The 21,740-nt window shown below is 39.9% G+C and overlaps 1 long non-coding RNA gene across 1 annotated transcript in view; it reads right to left on the reverse strand.

The window, feature by feature from the left end:
* Positions 1-21,740, reverse strand: part of LOC110307571 — a 34,388-nt gene that overhangs the window by 4,005 nt on the left and 8,643 nt on the right. The window contains exon 3 of the long non-coding RNA XR_002379421.1: positions 15,460-15,526. This is a non-coding gene — a long non-coding RNA (uncharacterized LOC110307571). The remainder of the gene's footprint in view (positions 1-15,459; positions 15,527-21,740) is intronic.

Below are 21,740 nucleotides of genomic sequence, written 5' to 3' on the forward strand. Positions count from 1 at the left end.
GAGAGGAGAGGAGAGGAGAGGAGAGGAGAGGAGAGGAGAGGAGAGGAGAGAGATGAATCAAGCTGCACTGTTATCCTGTGGGGCTTCTTTCAAGATACCAATTAGCTAGTTTTGACCGATGCCCACACACATAGTATTCACGTATGCACACAGGTATAGACAAACAACTTTTGAGAAAAACTCACAAAATTCTGAAGAATAATTAAACGCTTCTAGTATTTCAAGAGATTGAAAGATTCTCAGTTGTGTTAATTTCCCCTAAATTCGATTACTAATTATAAATAAACATTCTCTGTAAAGATGCCCAAGAAAGCACCATCAGATTGAGTCATGCAGCAATGAGAGCGAGGGTGCATGAGTTTGAGAGCAGACTCTCTATGGTTGAGCTCTGCTGCTTGGCTCTGGTAACTTGAAGCTCATTCTCCAAAGCAACACCTACTACTAGGGACAGAGATTTTCTCCTCCAAACTGGTGCATTTCTCCTTGTCAGAGTCCCATCCTTGAATGAGTGCTCAAATATCCTGGATTTAGTTTTGGAAAAAAATTAATAAAAAATTTTCTAGTCTATAAAAAAGCCTCCTGACTGGAGAGATGGATCAGGGGTTAGGAGTACTAGTTGCTCTTGCAGGGGACCAGGTTTGGTTGCCAGTACTCATATCATGGTTCACAGCCTCCTGTTTCTTCAATTCCATGGCATCTGACCTTTATTGACCTCTACAAGCACTAGGCACGAGTGTGGTACCTACCTATAAGAGCAGGCAAAGCACTCACACTCAAAAAATAAATCCAAAGAAGAGGAGGGAGAGAGAAAAAAAAGAAGGGAATGAGAAGCAGAAGGAAAAGAAGTCTAAAGATGTCTTGAAAAGAAGAAAGTTCCAACAGGGAAAAACTGGATCAAGTTGCTAGAGCCTTTGAGGTACCCATCTTACTCAGTGACCCACAGAGGAGAAGTGTGGTTCTTCCTGTACATAAGCCAGGAGATAATGAAGATATTCCTCAAGAGATGGACTCACAGCTGTGTGGCTCAGTTAAACATCAATAGTGACCACTCCAGTTCTCACACCTTAGCCTCTGGGGCGCCACTGACCTGGAAGTGGTGCCCCATCCTTCTCCTAGGATCAGCCACACGGTGATCTGATTTATCACTGAAGCTCTTCCTGGGTGATGACTGACCCCCAGCTTCATCTTCAGTTTCTTCAAGGTTAAGCTCTTTTTATTCTCAAAGTCTGTACTTACAGTGCTCTTTGAAATATTACTTATTTCTCTGCCATCTAGCTGGTACTTAGGCTGACTCTTCCTCTTTGTTTTCAGAGAATCCCAGGCATACCAGGTAATGTGCTGCCTTTGATCTTTTTCATGCCATGCCCCTTGCAGATTGGGTTCAAGAAACACTACACCACTGACCTCAGAATGCTAACTTGCTATTAGAAATTAAGGCGGAGCAACCATAAAGTTATTTCTGTTGCTATGTAATAATTGTACATTTTCTACTGTTATGAATCATAATGTAAATATCTGCATTTTTCAGTGGTTTTAGGGGACCCCTGTGAAAAGGTCATCTCCCAACAATGGGTCATGACCCATAGGTTGAAAACCACTGGATTAGAGAATCTAAAGCCATGCCTTTGCCTTTTTCTTATTTCTAATCCCAGTGAAAAGGAATTAGGACAGGGTACTCTTATAGATTCAGTATTTCCAGACTCTGACAACTAAGGAAATAATAATGAGATGAAATAGAGGACAGAGATGAAATGAAGAAGATGTGAGAAGGCTCTGTGCTTGTTTAGAAGACAAAAGAGTATATGTCAACACCATAAAGCTCCAAATCTGTGTCAAAGATGGGTGTAGAGAGTGGCGGAAAAGAAACCATGATAACTACTTCAGCTTTCAAGTCATCAAATCTTTTCCCCTTTGTTGTCCCACTGATGCCCTTCATAATTCCTTTCATCTGGTGAGTTAGTATCTTACAGTTCATTCTTCAAGTTCCCGAGGGATGCAAGTGTTGCTGATGCAGTTAGGAGACCCTGACACTGGTGTATGCCTTTAGAAACAGACCAGTCAAACATCTCCACCTCCTCAGACCTAGCCCTTTCATATGGCTTCCAATGCTGTTTCATGATAGAATCTTTCATCTTTGGAGAATATATTTGAACAACCCAGTCACTGTTGGTGATTCTGGTTTGGTCCGTGTGTCACAGGGAGTTTCTTTTCCAGGTATGGTTCTGTTCTGAGTCCGGCTGCAGACTTTAGTCAGGAAGAGCCCCAGAGCCTGCCTGTACTTCCTTTTTTTTTTTTTTTTTTTTTTTGTCAATTCCAAGAACCATTTAGATATGTAGTGGTAATGAATTGCTAAATCATTTTGGAAACATCTAGAAAGTTTTGTTTGGGATTAAATGCATGACTTATGGGAAACCCTTCTCTCCCGGGAGTCAGTGAAACACAGTTTTCTAAGAGAAGTGGAATGATTCCTTAGCTCATTCTCTGTTTTGTTGTTGACTCAATCTAAGCAAGGTATAACTCAGCCTGTGTTGTGACAACCGCTAATTTGAATTAGATAATTCAAAACAATGATCAGGGATTCAGTTACTCAGCTAGCAGAAAAAGCCAAACGCAAGCGATTGCACCAGTATATGTAATAGACATTTCAACAACAGTGCATCTGCATGCTCCTTATAAAATAGCTAATTTAAATATGTTACTTCAGTAGTTAACAACAGTATCGGGCCAGCATTGCTCAAGGAAATAATAGTACAAGAACATTCAGAGTTCTCATGTTGAAGGAATAAGGGGAGTTAAGAATTTGTTTTACCACAAAACAGACAAGCATTCCGTCCTCTGCTCTACCCACACACCCAAAGGCACACAGTAAAGTTTTCTGGTTTTTTTTTTTTTTCCCCCCCATAAAGAAGTTTATGTGATATCGCACAGGGGCTGGGGTGGGGGAAGATTTTCCATAATCTTTATGATCCCCTCCATGAATAACTTCTGTGATCTGAATGTAAATCAGAATTGATTTACATATAAGAGTGCCATTTAAGAAAATATTGTTCATCAAAACTAAACCTCATGCAATTTCTTGCCTACTGTGACTTTCTGCTTTCTCCAAAAGCAACTGAAAAGGCTGGATTCGGAATCCTGTCCTCAGCACTTCTTAGCTGTGTGATACCTGGCAATGCCACTTAACCACGGGGACTTTCAGTTTCCTTCATCCTTCGGTGGAAACAACAAGGCTCTTTTGAGAATAAACCAGACATCATATGTTTATCTAGTCATAGTAATTGGGAAGCTCTCATTAAAATATTTTAGAATGCTGTGGGAAGTGTTTATATTATTTTACTTTATTTTATTTTCAGTTCTTCTAGCATTTGCATTTACATGCCTTGTGTTGCAAGTACTTTGTAACATTTGGTCCTTATTAAACAGATATACTTTTAACTGCCATTAGCCTAACTGGTGTAGTGATTCCTCAATGAGACCCCATTCTTCAGGAACATTTTTATTTGTTACATTCAACACCTGCATAGTCTCTGGAGGCTAGTCAAATGATGCATGGATAAACTGAAGGCAACCAGGCCCTTTAGCATTGGCCTGTCCGAAGGCTGAGGCATGGTTAAGCTAGGATATGGAAGCCTTGGAAATTTAGTGAGTGTCTGTCTTGGAATAAAAAGCTTTAAAAATGACTGGGGGTATAGTTCGATGGTAAAACAGTTTTCTAGCATGCAAGATGGTCTAGATTAAATCCCCTGTATCAATGTCACACAAGCAGCATTAATGATAACAGAATCAGACAGATGTGCAAGTCCATGAAAAGCTTGCCAGATGTAGAGGATGAATATCATGAAATTCTACAATAGTGATTAAATGCAAAATATCTACAGTAAACTATTTTCATAATACATTTTCATAACCTAAATAAAATACCTATATGAAAATTAAAGTTTTTCAGCAGATGTCACAAATACTTAATGAGAAAATGATTCTCTTCAAAACTGGGAATGAGCCTGTCTAGTCAATAGTATGCTCAAGTTCATAGTGAAATAGTCATTATGCTAAGGCTACCAAAAGACAGAGAAAGGAAGTGAGGGATGGGGTTGTCATCCCAGTCACAGCTCTGACCCAGAATTGTTCCTGTCTGAAAGAATTACAGGGAAGGAAATGGAGAGGAGCCTGAGGAAAAGAAGATCTAGCGACAGGCCCAAAGTGGGATCCAGCTCAAGGGGAGATCCCAAAGCCTGACACTATTACTGAGGCTATGGAGCACTCACAAAAAGAGATCTATCATGACTGCTCTCCGAAAGTCCCAACAAGCAGCTGAAAGAGTCAGATGCAGATATTTAACCCAACCCATGGGCAGAAGCAGATGACTCCTGATGTTGAATTAGGGAAGACTGAAAAAAGCTGAGGAGAAGGGCGATCCCATAGGAGGACTAGAGGTCTTACAGGACCCCCATTTCAAACACTGGGCCACCAACCAGGCAGCATACATCAGCTGATATGAGGCCCCCAACACACAAACAGCAGAGGACTGCTGGTTCTGTGTTCATTCAGAGATGATGCACCTAACCCTCACGAGACTGGAGGCCCCAGGGAGTTTAGAGATCAGGTGGAGTGGGAGGGTGGGGGCATGCACCTGGAGACTGGGTGGGTTGGGGAGGAGGTGTGGGATGTGGAGCAGTCAGAGGGTGGATGGTGATGGGGGAGCAGTGAATGGAATATGGAGTGTAAAAAATAAATTAAAAATAAAAATAAATTTAAAAAAAGCAAGGGAAAGGAATGAGATTTTGAAATGAAAAAATAAAGCTAATTTCTAGTGTCTTCTGTTCATGTGTTTTTATGTGAAAAATATTCACATGGCAAACCATGAGAAATTAAAATAGCAGAATTTAAAATACTTATTTTTTTCCTTTTTTAAAAAAATAGATTTTTTTCTCATATAATATATCCTGATTACAGTTTTCCCTCCCTCTTCTCCTATTCCTCTCCACCTCCCCTCTCATCTGGATCCATCCCCTTTCTTTCTCTCATTAGACAATAAACAGGCTTCTAACAGATAATAATAGAATATAACAAAAATAAAGTCTAAGATAAAAACAAAAACTATCACAACAAAGAGCAAACCAATAGAAGGGAAAGTGTCCAAGAGAAGCAAAAAATCAGAGACCCACTTGTTCACACGCTCGTGAGGGAACCCATAAAAACCCTAAACTGGAAGCTATACTATATACACAGAGGACTGTGTGCCGACCTGTGTGTGTCCTGTGTATGTTAATTCAGTCTCTGTGAGTTCCAGTGAGCTTTGCTCATGCTGATGGAGAGGGCCTTGTTTTCTTAGTGTCTTCCATCCCCTCTGCCTCTTAAACATTCCATGTCTTCTGAGGGGTACCCTGGGCCCTGAGGGGAGGAATTTGATGGAGACATCCCATTTAGGGATATGTTCCAGGGTCTCTCACTCTCTGTGTCATGTCTGTCTGTGGGTATATATATTTATTCCCATCTGCTGCAGGAGGAGGTGTCTCTAATTATGGTTGAGCAAGACACTGGTCTGCGAATATAGCAGAATATCATTCTGTGTATAAAATCAATACTCAAAAGATTCAGCCAGGCATAGTGATTCATGCCTGAAATCCCTGCACATGGAGGATATAGAAAGAACATCTCCAGTTTTTGGCAAGCTTAGAGTACAAAGTGAGACCCTCTGGGGTCAGTTTGTTTCTATGTATCAGGAACTGTTAGAAAGGAAATGTAACAACTGCCTTTATAATGCAAAGCACTCTAACATCTTGCAGCTGGTAACCCAGAACAAATGTTAAGGCAATGGTTCTGGGTTTTTATAAAGACACCACAGTGCATTCAAAGAAATTAAAAAAATGCAAGCCTAAATTGTGTGTCATAAAATATAATGGATGGAAAAATTCAGGCATATTCATTCTTTCTAAAATATTGAAATATATACTCCTGTAGAAAAGCCAGATGAAGGTTTGGAGTGATGGCTCAGTGGTTAAGAGCAGTGGCTGCTCTTCCAGAGGTCCTGGGTTTCATTTCCAGCTTCAAGGGATCCAATGCCGCCTTCTGGCTTCCTTGGACACCAGACCTGCATGCGGTGAACAAACATATATGCAGGCAAAATATCCATACAGACAAAACAAAAACAATATTTTTAATTAAAGGAAACAAAGCCAAGATGAGAAAGTTAACGTACTAGAAACAAGAACTCAGTGTAATGTAGCCCAGTGACAACAGTGTAGTCGTGGAACATCAGTGGGGAATAAGTTAACCGTCTATTGAAACTAGGTCAAAGAAGCTAGGAGCTACCCATTGTAAATGGAAATAGCTGACATTTTACAATAAAACTGCTCAAATCTGATCTTGTAGCACAGAGTACTAATTGCAGTTCAAAAGTACAGAGGAAATGTGTAGAAAGAAGCTCCACGTGCTTCTCTCTGTGGGCGCCTTGTTTCCGTTACAGTTTCAAGTCTGTGGGCAGAAACGGAAGTTTACAGCGCATTTGAAGCTGGTTGTGTAAATGGCATTGCTGTGAGGAGATGACTGATTTGTCTAGATTTGGAGGCAAAAGCTAAGATTCTCAACGAGAGAAGAGAGACCATAGGCAAACGGACATATTATTGCCTGGGTTGTGGCTTTTCATTCAGAATACCTTTGTTTAAATATATAAATAAATCTTTTGTGTATATGGAAAATTCTTCTAACTTCTAAAAAAGCTTTGTTAAACTCTTCTTTAAAAACATTTTGAGCTGTATAACTTTTTAAAAATTATGCTCATATCCTTCTGTAGGGTGTAGCTGGATCTATCCCCACACTCCAGGCTTCTAAAAGGAAACACATCTTGCACACCAGCCCATTCCCTTGTTGACCTGAATTCTTTCTATATAAATAATTCCAACCTCTAGGCCTAACCCTGCCTACACATCTTCTTTTCTGCCTCAACGTGCTATGTTTGAGAGACACTGAACTTAAAAAATAAAAGGAGTCACATACCCAGATGTTGCTGCAAAACAAACAAACAAACCCCAACCCAACCCAACCCAAACAACAACAAAAATAAAAACAAACTATGGGAAAGATCAAGGCAGTATCCCTGCTCCAAACCCTACTGGTGCTGTAGAAATGACCGCCAATAAGAATTACCTAGATGAACCCTAGGACACAGAATTTAAAAGAACGACCATCATTTTCATCAAATAATTCTAGGAGTTTAAAGAAGAGAAACAAGTCAATACAATAAAGAGAATAAATGCTTGAGTGATGCACAAGGAAATACAAAGTTTTCCCAGGAATTGAAAATGAAATTCAGGAAAGAAATAGAAACTCGAGAGAGGGCCCAACTTGATATGAAAACGGACTTGAAATCCCCAATAACCCAATTAAAAAAGGAAAGACAAAGACCTTCAGGTAGAATGAATCAAGCAGAAGGGAGAAGAATGTCAGGACTCAAAGTAAAGGATGCAGACAAAGTAAGTAAGGAATTTGGAATTCTTCCTAAAACACCAAAAGAACATAGAGGAAAACTGGGATACTATGAAAGAGCAAACCTTTGCATAGGTTAGAAAATGGAGAAGAACACCAGGTGAGAGGCATAAACTTGAAACTCTGAAACTGAGAGGAAAAAGGCCTGCAGTCATTCAGGAAGTGGTGCTGAGAGAACTGACCTGTAGTTTCACATCACATTGAAAATTTCCCTGACAAAGGAAACAACTGTGAGTGAACAAGTACCTACAGAATAGGAAAACAATTATCTTCTGCTAAAATGAAGAATTGATACCTAGAATATACAATACTCAAAGCCTAAATATCAAGGGATTAAACAAACCAACCAATAAATCACTGAAGAAACGAACAGGCAGTTCTCAGAAGATGAAGAACTGCATAGCAGTTTCCTCCTAGGCTAACTAACGCCTTTTATCCTACAGGGAAACTTGTTATGACCTAAGGTATAAAAGTAAAGAAAAACATCAGGATACTTAGGACAGGATGTTTACAAGGAGGTGAAACAACAGAATGTTCTAGTGGGAGATGAAACACTCCGTCCTGCAGGAAAGCTCCGTTAAGATTGAAATAAATAAAGCTACGACAAGTCCCTGAAACTGACCAGATTCATCAGGCACAGAAACAGAAAGGCTGCTAAGAGTCATTCTCAGATAAGCCCAAGCTGCCTGGGAGAAGCTGACACTGGCACTGCTTCCTGGTCAGAGTTGTGGCTGTGGGATGCACCCCCTTCCTGCTGGAGGTGGGCTCTATAAGCTCCCTCTCCCTACTGTCTGGTATTTCATCTAAGGTCCTTCCTTTGAGTCCTGGAAGTCTCTCACCTCCTAGGTCTCTGGTATATTCTAGAGGGTCCCTCGACCTCCTATCTCCCCAGGTTGCCTGTTTCCATTCTTTCTGCTGGCTGTCAGGGCTTCAGTCCTTTCCCCTCACCCAATACCAGATTAGATTTCCCTTCCCCACCCCAACTTTCCTCCCCTCTGTCCACTTTCCCTCCCTGGTCCCTCTCTCCCTCCCCACTTATGATTGCTTTCTTCTCCCTGCCAAGAGGGACTGAGTTGTCCTCACTTGAGCACTTTAGCTCGTTGATCTTTTTTGAGTTCTGTAGACCGTATTTTGGATATTCTATATTTCTTCTTCTTCCTCTCTCTCTCTCTCTCTCTCTCTCTCTATTTGTTGCTAATATCCACTTATTAGTGAGTACATACCATGCATGTCCTTTTGGGTCTGAATTACCTCACTCAGGATGATATTTTCTAGTTCCATCCATTTGCCTGCAAAATTCATGATGTCCTCATTCTTAATAGCTGAGTAGTATTCCATTGTGTAAATGAACCACAATTTCTGTATCCATTCTTCTGTAGTAGGACATCTAGGTTGTTTCCAGCTTCTGGCCACTATAAACATAGTAGAACACGTGTCCCTATGGCATGGTGGGGCATCTTTTGGGTATATTCCTAAAAGTGGTATTGTTGGGTCTTTAGGTAGATCAATTTCCAATTTTCTGAGGAACCTCTAGATGGATTTCCAGAGTGGTTGTGCCAGTTTGCAATCCCACCAGCAATGGAGGAGTGTTCCTCTTTCTCCACATCCTCACCAACATGCATTGTCACCTAAGGTTTTTATTTTAACCATTCTAATTGGTGTAAGGTGGAATCTCTGAGTCATTTTGATTTGCATTTCTCTGATCACAAAGACTTTGAACATTTCTTTAGGTGTTTCTCAGCCATTCGAGATTCCTCTGCTGTGAAATTTAGGTTTAGTTCTATAAGCCATTTTTTGATTTGGTTGTTTGGTTTTTTTTTTTTTTTTTTTTTTTTTTTTTTTTTTTTTTTTTTTTTTTTTTTTTTTTTTTTTTTGGTGATTAGCTTCTTGAGATCTTTATATTTTTGGATATTAGTCCTCTATTGAATGTGGGGTTAGTGAAGATTTTTTTTCCAATCTGTAGGTTGCCGATTTGTCTTATTGACTATGTCCTTTGCCTTACAGAAGCTTTCCAGTTTCATGAGGTCCCATTTATCAATTCTTGATCTTAGAGCATGAGCCATTGGAGATCTGTTTAGGAAATTTCCCCCTGTGTCAATGAGTTCAAGACTCGTTCCCACTTTCTCTTCTATTTGATTCAGTGTATCTGCTTAGTACCTGTGCCCCATTAGTTCTGGTTTGTCATTGTTACTTCATGTTTTTATATCAATGAATTTTTCTTAAGCATTGTGTTTGAAATTGTTGTTTACCATGCTTAAAGTTGTGGATTCTTTATTTTTCTAGGAAAGGAAAGGTGACTTGTCTAGATTCTCTCTAAGACCCAGAACATTTAGCTTCAAAATCACATGGATTTCTTTTACTAATTTTTGAGAATATTGAACATTTATACAATATATTTTAACCATGTACATCCAATATCTCCCCATAGTGTCCTCCACATGCCCTCACTTCAAAATTCATGTCTGCCAATTTTAGTTTTATTGATAATCCTGAGTCTAATTAGCCCACTGCAGTACAGAAATGAGCTCCCAGGATGCCCTCAGTGGAGAGTGGCTCTCTCTTCTTCAGCAACCATCCTTTGTCAATAATTATGGGACTTCTGGGGACCCTTTCCTATCTAGTCATTTTGTTTTTGTTTCTGTTTTTTGTTTGTTTTGTTTTGTTTTGTTTTGTTTTGTTTTTTTGAGACAGGGTTTCTCTGTATAGCCCTGGCTGTCCTGGAACTCACTTTGTAGACCAGGATGGCCTCAAACTCTGAAATCCGTCTGCCTCTGCCTCCCGAGTGCTAGGATTAAAGGCGTGCGCCACCACGTTTTTGTTTTTTTGTTTTTGTTTTTTGTTTTTGTTTTTTGTTTTTGTTTTTTGTTTTTGTTTTTTGTTTTTGTTTTTTGTTTTTGTTTTTTAACTAGCTTTCTATTGTGCAGGTCTTGTGAAGTTAACCAGTTGCTGTGAGGTGTTGTGTGTAGCAGCCATGTCATATCCAAAGGTTGGCATGTGTGGTGGCTGTTCTTTGTTGTCAACTTGACAACATCTTTAATGAACTCAACTCAAGAGGCTGGGGACATCAGTGTAAGAATTCTTTCTTGAATGAATACTTGAAGTAGAGGGATCCACTGTGCATTTGGCCCAAACCTTCTGCTGGCAGCCTAAATAAAGTGCATGAAAGAAGTTAGCACTTTATCCTTACCTGCTTGCCTTTGCTCTTGCTAGCAAGTTCATTTCTTCACTGGCATTAGAGATGACTTCTTCAGGATTCTGGCATATATTGAAGACCAGCTGAGACATCCAGTCTTGATGGCTGAACAACTAGTAGATTCTTGGACTTTCCATTGGTAGATGGCCATTGTTGAACAAGCTGGACCACAGCTTGTAAGCCACTGGTACAATAGTAACCTAGTGGATATGAGGCCACTCAACAGGAAGGATTTCGTGCCAGGCACAAAACTTCATCAAAAGTTAATGGTATCATAGGTCCTAGAGGGTGACATGCCTTGTTATTATGTTAAATGGTGATTTTGTGAAACTTCCATCCAAATTTTGATGGTCATACCTATCAATGAGTATTGCTCTCAACTTTGTCTAGAAAAGGCTCTTTTGGTGTGGGTAATGGTTAAAACAAAGATGTATGACAGGTCAAAGTACCAAATGTAAGTAACTGTGAATATTCAGCTCTGGATAAGTCATCTGTATTAATCTCCTCCATCCAGAGAACATCTAAGAATGGGCAGAAAGAATATTAGAGCTGTCTGATAGGGAGGAAAGCTGTGAAATGCCAACTTCTGTACTATTTTTAGTGATATTTTTCCTGGGGGGATACAACACACACATACACACACACACACACACACACACACACACACACACACACACACACACACATTTATCCAGCCTTAGTAAGGAGCCCATGATAGACAAAGTATGGATACCTTGGTACAACTTGGTGAACCAGTGAAGTTTACTGGGGTTATCTATGGAATATGAGTGAGGGGTTATTTACAAAGGAAGAAATGTCTCTTGTGGTGCTATATCACAATAGCTCACCCTAGCAGGGGTAAGAGTTCACAAAAGCTAGAAACCCGGAGTGTGTTGTAGCTGCTGGACAGTGTCCTTCCCAGGTGCCTCAGCTGGTCCGAGCCCCTTCCAGGAAGTTCTAGAGGTCAGGTGGGGTGGGGAGTGGGGACATCCATGTGGAGACAGGGGTGTGGGAAGGAGGTATGGGATGTGGAACAGTCGGAGGGTAGATGGGGGGGGGATAAATTATGGAGTGTAAAAAATAAAGAAATAAATAAATGTAAAAAAAAGAACAAAATGGTGGTGGGGACAACTGGGGTGAAGGAAGCTTATCTTGGGAGGAGAGGGTAGAAAACAGAGAGGGGGCAGAAGAGATGTGGGCTACATAAAACTAAGGTTGTGTGAAAAAAACCACAGGGAAACATGATTTGTGTTTATTTAAAATGACACACACACATTGTGTTTTTAAATAGAGTTATACCACGTGGGATAACAATGATTCTCCCACAAAAGTCATAGATTATGTAATAAATTCCAGTACTGGGCATGGAAACACTTTCAAGTTCTGGTTCTGGAGTAGAAGAGATGCCCAGTCTCCCACCAAAGTTAATGTCTTTGTCCTTTGATTACAAAAATTGAAAGTAAGGCTCTTTTAATGAAGACAGTACACACTTCAGACACTGGCCAACAACACATAAGTGGGCTTCATAAGACTAAAGGGCTTCTACGTGCCTAAAGAAACAATAATTTGGGTGGAGAGAAAACCCACAGAGAGGGAACCTTTGACAGTTATACAGGCAATTAAGAAATATAAGGAATGCTGAGAGTGGAGAGACAGCCTTCAGGGGAAGAACACACTTTGTTATACAATACCAAGTGGTGTGTGTGTGTGTGTGTGTGTGTGTGTGTGTGTGTGTGTGTATAACAGCAATAAAAGTGAGGCTATGAATTTGAAAGACTTTTGGGAGGGTTTAGAGGGAGAGAAGGAAATAGGGAAGTATAATTATATTAAAATCTCAAAAAGCAAAAGAAATAACTTTAAAGCATTATGTTCAAATGATAGAACCTCACCTAATTTAATACACTTTCAGAGTAAAATATTAAGGGTACATGATAGGGACATGAATCATTTTTAGTAAAAAACTGGTTTTGGCATAACATTCAGCAAAGAAAACACATTGCTGGATGAGAACTGAAGAAAAAGCATTGGTGTGAAGCACAGTAGGAAAAACCCTTGGGGCTCTCAGAGTCTGAACCACCAACCAAGGAGCATACATGGGCTGTACCTAGGCCTCCCCATACATACATAGCAGATGTGCAGCCTGACCATCATGTGGGCCCTGAACAACTAGAACTGGGGCTGTCCGAAAAGCTGTTGCCTGTTTGTGGGACATGTTCTACTAGCTGGGCTGCCTTGTCTGGACTTAGTGCCTAGCCTTGTAGAGACTTAAAGTGGCAGGGTCAGGTGGATAACCAGGGTGACCCCACCCCTTAAGAAGAGAAGGGAAGATAAGGGAAGGATTGTGAGAGGGGTGATTGGAAGAAGGGCAGTGAGCAGATATCATGTGAAAAAGTAAAAAATTAAATTAAATTAAATTAAAAGAAAAATAAAAAGACCTCTCACTGAATGGAAGCCACAAGATGAGCTTAGGGTGTACATGTTTAACCACTTCACACCATGATTGTTTGATAGTATTTGGGCTGTCTGGGATATGCAGTGGCTCCCCAATGACTATTTTAAAAGAAATTTCCTGAAGACCCTATTGAGTCTACTCTGACTGTGTAAAATGACTGATTCCCCATGGCTGAAAGGTGCTGGTGTCAAGTTTGTTCCTGTGTCATTGATTTGATTTTTCTCTCTCCAATCCTCCTGGTATGCTTCTACTTCTCCTCTGCCTTCCTGGATTAACTTCCAGCATACCTAATCTTGCAAAGAATCTGCAATATTGTTGCCTCAACCTGAAGTCTTTTCACTGGAAGCTGTAGAAAATTTTCTGGATCCAAAGTTGGGTCCAGGCTTGGCTAAAAGTACTAGGGTCCTGATTGGATTCAATGCTTCAAGTCATTATATATTCCAAGAGGGCTGCCACAGATCATTTTTCAGTTTCAAGTTTCTTCATTCATGATTCAGTCTGCCTTTTATTTCTCCATCACATGTCCTGTAGCTTCTTTACTTCTTGGCCTGACATGGTACTATGTACCAATGACAAAACTGGCATCCTCTACACTAGTAGCAAATTCTAGGATGATATTAAGCCACCAAATTATAGGGCCGGCAGTTTCCAGTACTGTAGCTAGCCAGCTTTCCCCCACTTTGAGTCTCTGTCCCTAATGAATTCAGTATGTGCTTGATTCTGGTTGATCTCCCAGTGCCCTCAGTCAGGAACCTGTGGCACTATCTGTACTGGCACAGCCTCCCACCTCCAAAAGCATCTGGCCAAGACTGCTTGAACTCCATCCCAATCCTCTCGATTTATTCCAGCTGGAAGCAGAGCCTGGGTTCTCTGCTACAATGTCTGCTCATAGACTCAGAGCCTGGGTTCTCTGCTACAATGTCTGCTCATAGACTCAGAGCCTGGGTTCTCTGCTACAATGTCTGCTCATTAGACTCAGAGCATGGGTTCTCTGCTACAATGTCTGCTCATAGACTCAGAGCATGGGTTCTCTGCTACAATGTCTGCTCGTAGACTCAGAGCCTGGGTTCTCTGCTACAATGTCTGCTCATAGACTCACCTGATCTCATTAATCAACCCTCATGCCAAATAAGTCTAATCAGCTGTGCCAAGGTAGATATAAACCTTAATAACCAAACCAATCATGCCTTTAAGACCAAGAATGCCCAGGACTGATAGTAGATTGAGTTTAGAAGGAGCACGGATTTGAGTTTTGTGGTTGCTATCTTTTTTCTTTCTACCCTCCCTGCTGCTGAGACCCAGCAGCAATTAATTGTCAGAGAGATAGAAAGAGAGAAAGAGGGAAGGGCAGGGGAGAGGGGGAGGGAGAGGGAGGGGGGAGAGGGAGAGGGAAAGAGAGAGACCAATTTTAGCATGGCTAACATGGGTGATAAACTGTTGGTCAAACTTTACCTAAGCTTAGCTGTGGTCTGATAACACAGCAGACTTGGAAAAGTGTCTTTGTATAGAAGATGACATTTTTCTCAGCAGCTTGTCCCTTTCTTCTATTGTCACAGATTCTGGTCATGTGTGCTATACATCTGGGTTAACTTCCCTAATATCCCTGTATTCTAATATTTTAAGTGCTTGGGTATTCTGTGAAACTACTTCCTTCTTTGGGTTTGTGTGATTTATCTTTTATCAAATGCAGACAAACCCACACCGTGTGTGGAGATGTCAATTTGAATGGGGGACCTACTGGAGAGTTGACACCATTCCAGTTTGACCACAAGCTGAGTTCTTGTGTGTGGAATACTTTTGAATTGGCTTCTTGAGGCAGGTCATACCAGCAATGCATAAAAAAAATAAAGACATGTGTATCAGGGATTCTGGGGACACCAGAGTGTATAAACCACAGAGAAGCTGACTAAAATTTTTCTGTTTGTTTTCCCTACAGGTAGTCACAGAAAAATTATAAAGTTCTGCTCACTCAGGTGCATTTATTATTTATAATCAGACAAACCAGAAATATAATGTGACCCTGAACTTGAAACACAGCATTTTACCCTGGTTGTCTCCATTAAAGGTGGCTTACTTTGAGAGAATGAAAATAAACTACTGCAAGCTTAGAAAGAAGGCTCATTACAATATTTGTTAGATCAAAATTCACATTAAAAAACAGTGACCCAGCATATGGTAATATTAGCCTTGTAAAAACTGAACCCTAACTGAGTAAAAACTTTGACTGCCCAGTGCTGTCTTACACAGCTAGTCCTGTGGATTCATACACTTAAACACAAAGAACATTCCAGCAGCACACAGAGGACAATAGTTCACACAAATAACATACCTTCTCTCATGCCTTTGTATGTGCCTTGACCAATATTCAGGTAGATGCACAAGGAAGCAGTTTATATCTGAAAAGAAAGCTCAAGCGAATTAATGCAATTGCAGACAAAGCTCCTACTGCATCCAACTTCTGTGGCTCTCCCCACAGCTATGCTCACATAGAAAAAGTCTGCCATAGAAAGAGAACACGGCATTCCTTTGAAGGGACACAAGATGCAAAGTCAGGAAACGGAATTTGCAGCAAACTGAGATTCTGCCCCTGGAAATTTTCATCTGCCACACTTCATTATTAGGATCCATACTCAATCCAACTCTACTGAGTAGAATCCTGTGCTTAGCAAGATGCTGTATTTTCATAGTTCTTAATGCAATTCTATGCAAAAATTTTTTGAAAACTTTTAAGAGTAGCAAGTGGAAAAAAAGCCCCACAGGACTGGCCAAGTTTTAAAAATGTATTCATGTTTTTATAAACATTTTGCCTAGGGATACAGAATATTTAGAGCATAGACTGTTTATAGATGATGGGGATTTAGACAACATTTTTCCATATTTTTTCAGAACCGTTTGTCATTTTTCTCTAGTGAGCTTGGATTGCATATACAGTAATGGTACTAAGTAAAAAATATGTGTAATATTTCTCAGCATCTAACCTCTAGTCTATGAAATGAAAGTAGGTACACCATTGCAGAATGCTCTAGCTACCAACTGAACTACTGGTTCTCGTGCTTTGGTTTAGAAACCTCCATTTGAGGCCCAGAATGGATAGAAGGAAAACCCTTGCTGGCTATTAATGTGCAATGACCTCACTTCACGGGGAGTTTGAATAAAGCTAACAGTGTGGGCATGGGCCACTTTTAACACAGCCGTACTCACTGTGCTTCGTGAGGTTTTTCACTTTTCCTTTTTCTACTTTCTTCTGCATTGGGGCAGGAATACCTATCACCATTACTTTTTAGCCTCAGTGTGGTACAGAGTCTGTTTTCCCAATATGAACACAGTCAGCATAAGGATGTGTTCCACTTGAGAAATGAAAAAAAAAGTCTTCTACAAGTTTGTTCTTTTGCAAGAGCAAGAGCAAGCATCCATTTATTTGAAGCTGTTCTCAGCACATTTCCAGGAGAGAGGCATATATAATACGTAAGAAAAGGCTTTGGTGATGTTATGTGAATAGTTTAACTGGTAAGAGGAAAAAAAAATCACATGACTCAATCTCCTATTTTCTCCATACAAATCAAATTCTGTTACTACCTAGAGATGGCCAGCTAAGTACACACTTCTTAGCAAGCACACTATGAGGTGTCTGTACATTCCTAAGGTAAGTTCATAAATGGGCACATTTAAATTACTTCCTGATGATTTTACCTGCAGAAATTAAGAGAGCAGGAAAAAAAGCCACCCCTGCATTATTTCCTCAAAATATGAATGGCTGCAGTGCCTAATAGGACTAAGACTGAGCTTGGCTTTCTATGGCATATTCAAGAAAACAGTCACATCTGGGTCAGTACTAATCATCAGAATATTATAAGGCAAACACTAATAAGTATTTATGGAAGAAAATTACTCTGAAATGTAGACTTGCTTCTGGGATGTTTTTAGGTGGTTGACTTGGTAGCATAGAAGAGAACTTAGTGGTGGATGTGTATAAGCAGTTAATACTCACAGACACTCATAACCCAAAGGCAAAGAGACAGAGGTACTGGTCAGAAGAAAACAAGTGTTCCTAGATCTTCAGATGGCTAGGCAAGAAGGTGCCTTAGGCACAATCCTCCAGATTTGCTACAATGATGCTTTAAATTTGCTACAATGATGCTTTACAGATGAGAAACCTAGAGAACAGAGACTATCTCACTTACCAAGCTCAGAAATAAAAATCCAAGGTTTTTGACAATCTTTCTTTGATTTCAATGCTCCTCCTTCCATGGAACTGTAACACCATCAGCCTTCTAATCAGACCTCACCAATAGCTTCTACACTTTCTATAGAGCTATTGCTTAACAGATACAGCGGGTCCTGGTTGATTGATGCTGAATGCATTGTGTGCCCAATATGAATTCATACAACATGAAAAATTCAAAAGATAGCACCTGTTGTCACTATATGTATATTTCCTGTCCACTCTTCTCCAAAAGGTGTTATAGTGCAAAGCATTTTAAATTCAATAAAGAAATGTGCTCAGCTTTGATACAATTCCAAACCAGAGGAACTCTTGTGTTGGGGTTTGCATCAAAGAGCTGAAATGATATGTGTCCCTTGCTAGACTGTAAACCACAATGCCTCAATTCAGATGACCTCAAAGCCTGACCAGAAAATACTCAGTGGCTTCTTCCGGTTACCTTTTCATGCTGGCTTGTCCTTAATATAGCTAATGCTCCCCAGATGTATCAGTGGCTGACTTTGTTAATCCCTTGTGGTCTTACATGACCTTTAACTTCCTTTCACAGACACATGAAGGGAAATATCTCCTGATGGAGAAATATAGTGAAATAATTACATGTATATATGCAATGGTAGGTATGTATATAGTATTTGTGTATAAAGTATGGTATAATAAATTCTATGTGTGACATTATTTAACTTCAGAAAACTTATATTTTAATAAATCGGTATCAAAACTTCTTTCCCAAATTATTTTGCAGCAACTTCCAGTTAGGTCCCTATAAACATCCTGAGGTGTTCTTCGTGGAGCTCTGGTAGGTAGCCAAAGCCTCAGGTACTCAGCTCTTTCCATCAAATGAAGTAGCATTTGCATACAGCATGCATATCCTCCAGTAAGTTGAAATCACCTGACATTTTGCATGGTACTTAGGTTTAACACGGAACCATGAAAATAGCTACTATGCGGTGTCATTTATGGAATCACATAAGAAAAGTATCTACCCGCTCAATACAGATGAAGGGTTCTCAGCATTTATCTTTTTATTTGAGTGAACCCATGGGACACAAAATCAGATGGCCAACTATATTTTATGAATAAATATTTCAAAAACCAAAGAGACAAGACTTATCTGTTTTTATAAGACGATAATACCATCGTTTCATAATAGTTACTGAATATCATTCAATATTCAGATATAAAATTTCCAATTATGATTTTAATACCTTTTTTCTAGTTTATTTGAATCCAGATCTACATAAGGCTGATTGTAACCATTAGCACATACCAATGTCTCTTGGTCTATTGCTTTCCCTTCCATTTGTCTTGTCTTTGTAGCTCATTGGCTAAAGGAATTTAGCTGCTTGTCCTGCTGAATGCGGCCTTTGCTCCACGCCATCTCTGGGAATGAGCAAAGGCCTGCGAGGCTCAGGCTGGCCCAGGTTTGATTTTGCAGAGATGACTTCTTCAGAGGAGCTTAGTTCTTCCCACAAGACATGCTAGGTGCTTGGCTGCCCTCCTCCTGTGACGTTGTCAGGAATCAGTGTCCAGTCCTCACAGCAACAGTTCACTCCAAGTCACACAAGGTGAGGGTGCAGTTGTACTGTTTATACTTTAGTAGTTTGCTGAAAATTATAATCAGAAAATAGATTTGGTTGCCAACAGGTTCTACTGTTAATGGGGTTTAAAAATAACTAGTTGCCTCATTAAAATTACCCAAGAGTTGACTTTTAAAATTTCATTTTCTTTCGATTGTGTGTATTCATTATATATACTGTTGTTTCATGAAGACAAATTCAGTCAAGTATTCTGTCCCTGCCCACTTCCCCTTTCCTCCTGTTTTGTGAAGTATCATTATGATCTTATGAATTTAAATTAATTTTATATTACCATATATATGTATATGTTAAGGTATATATGTGTTCAGATCTATCTATCTATCTATCTATCTATCTATCTATCTATCTATCTGTAAAATTGCACTTACTTCTATGTGGGGGTGTGGCTGGGGAATCCCAGAGGTTCAGTTCAGGTGGTAAGTGAGTTTACCTGATGAGCTGTCTCCCTGGACCTCCCACCCTCTTTTTAAAGTTAGAAAGTAATAGGATTATATATGGGATTTAAAAGCACATTTTACTTTGGTTGAGTCCTGTCCCCATCTTGCTCTGCCTTCATCTGCTCTTTCTAGGCTGAGACCTTTCATCCTTAGTACTCCCCTCCTTCCCCCTCTGCTCTATCATCTTCCCAGCCCAGTTCCTTACAGCCACCCCCTCTACTCCAGAATCTAGGGCAGGCCTGCCTTAGTCGACAGTCTCCTAATGTTACAGTCACCCCCTCCAAGCCAGAATCTCCAGCAGGCCTTAGCTGACAGTCTCCTAAGGTGGACTCTCAGATCTTTGCCAGAATGCATATAATCCTTTTTAGCTTTCTTGTTATATAGTGTGCTGAACTTCAGTAATGGCCTTGCAATTTCTTTTCTGTCAAATAGTTGGAATTAGTTATGCTCGGAACCTGCCTCCAACAACTAAATATTGACTGCTGAAGCAATGGGTATCCTCACACGATCTTTGTGTGTTCTTTCAGATGAAAACAATTAATTTCAATATTTCAAATTCAAGTGTAACATGTCTTTAGTTTTTTGTTCTTCTTTCTCATATCTACATTTCCTTTCCCTGCTGCAAGGAATCTTTCTTTGGGGCTAAGAGCATAGTTCAAGTTTAGCATGCACTGCTCTGGATCCTATCCTCAACACTGTATATCTTCTTCCCCAAAGAGGGGCACAGGGGTTCGGAGGTATAATATAAAATAAGTATACGTTATAGATAATCTGTTGAATAACCAACCATTACTATTACTGATATTATCACAAATCTGAAATCTTTGTATCCGTCTTTTTTCTTTAGGACATATTTTATACAGGATATAGATTTAAAAATATCTTTAGAGGCTGAACATAGAGGTATATGTGGGAGGCAGAGGGCGGCAGATTTCTGTGAGTGACAAACCATCCTGGGTTACATAGTGAGTTATAGGACAGCCATGGCTGCGTAGGAAAAGCCTGCCTAAGATTTTACACACACACACACACACACAATTATATTATGTTGTTCACCATTTATCATATATTTGAAGTGGAAATTTCTGTTTGTGTCATATGATGCAGACTCATGTGATGTTTTGCTGAAGCAAGACCCACGAGAAGACACGTGATGTTTGGAGAGATATAACTAGACCTCAACAGACAGTGACTGGGTGCTTGCATTGCTTGCCCTGCATCATTTTGCTGGTCTTGCTACTTTGCTGATTTTCACTTCGTTGAGAGAGACACAGCAGAGAACTTCTAGTATTCCTGCTGGTTCTGGTTGCTCCTGCTGACTTCTGATTCGGTGGAGGCTTGGTTGTTTCTGCTGGATCCTGCTGCAGGTGCTGATTCATGCTTGGTGAACTCTACTGTTGCTATCCTGACACTACTAAACTGGACTGCTGGTATCCCAACAGGAGAGATTGGAATTGCTCTGAAGAACTATTTCTAAACAGGTCCATATCCGCCTGTCCTATTTACCATCTTTTCTTCCCTATCTATGCATGATGAGCTAGAAGTGGGGTCGAAGCAGTTGCAAGTTAGGGTTAGGTTTTGAAAACTCTAAGCCTCCATATATTATATATTACATATATAATATATACATACTATACTTTAATATGTACATTTATAATTTTAATTTATAATTTTAAGTGTGTTTCTATTTCAAAGTCAACCTTATAAAACAAGCACTTTCAGGGAGTCTGTCACCTGTTCCCATCCTTTCTATACACAGCTCATTCTGTGCACTTGTAGGGTGCTGTACACAGTGGGATTGCCCTGTGTATGGTTGGGTACTGGCCACTGTTACAATGAACTGTGCCAATGTTCAGTCTGTGGTGTTGACTTGATGTGGTGCTGGTCACTGTTATCATCTGATACCTTAAGAATAATTCATTGACTGTTAATATGAGTTTGCTTTTATTCTTTAACAATAACTTATCTATATTAAAAAGAAATGGATATATGTGGGCTAGATTTTATTTATGTTTCATTCCAGAAGGTAGAAAGTGTTGTTATTAAAATCTCCAGGTATTTTCAAGTTACTTAGATGTTTTCTTTGTATGTCAAAGGAAGTTTCTTACCATCTTTAAGGAGGAAGCAAAAACCTTTGTCGGGTTTTTTTTTTTTTTTCTCTATATTCCACCATGTGGTATGACCTGCCGTGGCATTATTTTTAGGAAAGTTACTTTTATAGAAACTTTTTTTTTTTCACAATTTTTTTTATTATGTATTTTCCTCAATTACATTTCCAATGCTATCCCAAAAGTCCCCCATACTCCCTCCCCCCACTTCCCTACCCACCCATTCCCATTCTTTTGGCCCTGGC

Source organism: Mus caroli, chromosome 13, assembly GCF_900094665.2.
Source record: "Mus caroli chromosome 13, CAROLI_EIJ_v1.1, whole genome shotgun sequence".
Taxonomy (NCBI): Eukaryota; Metazoa; Chordata; class Mammalia; order Rodentia; family Muridae; genus Mus; species Mus caroli.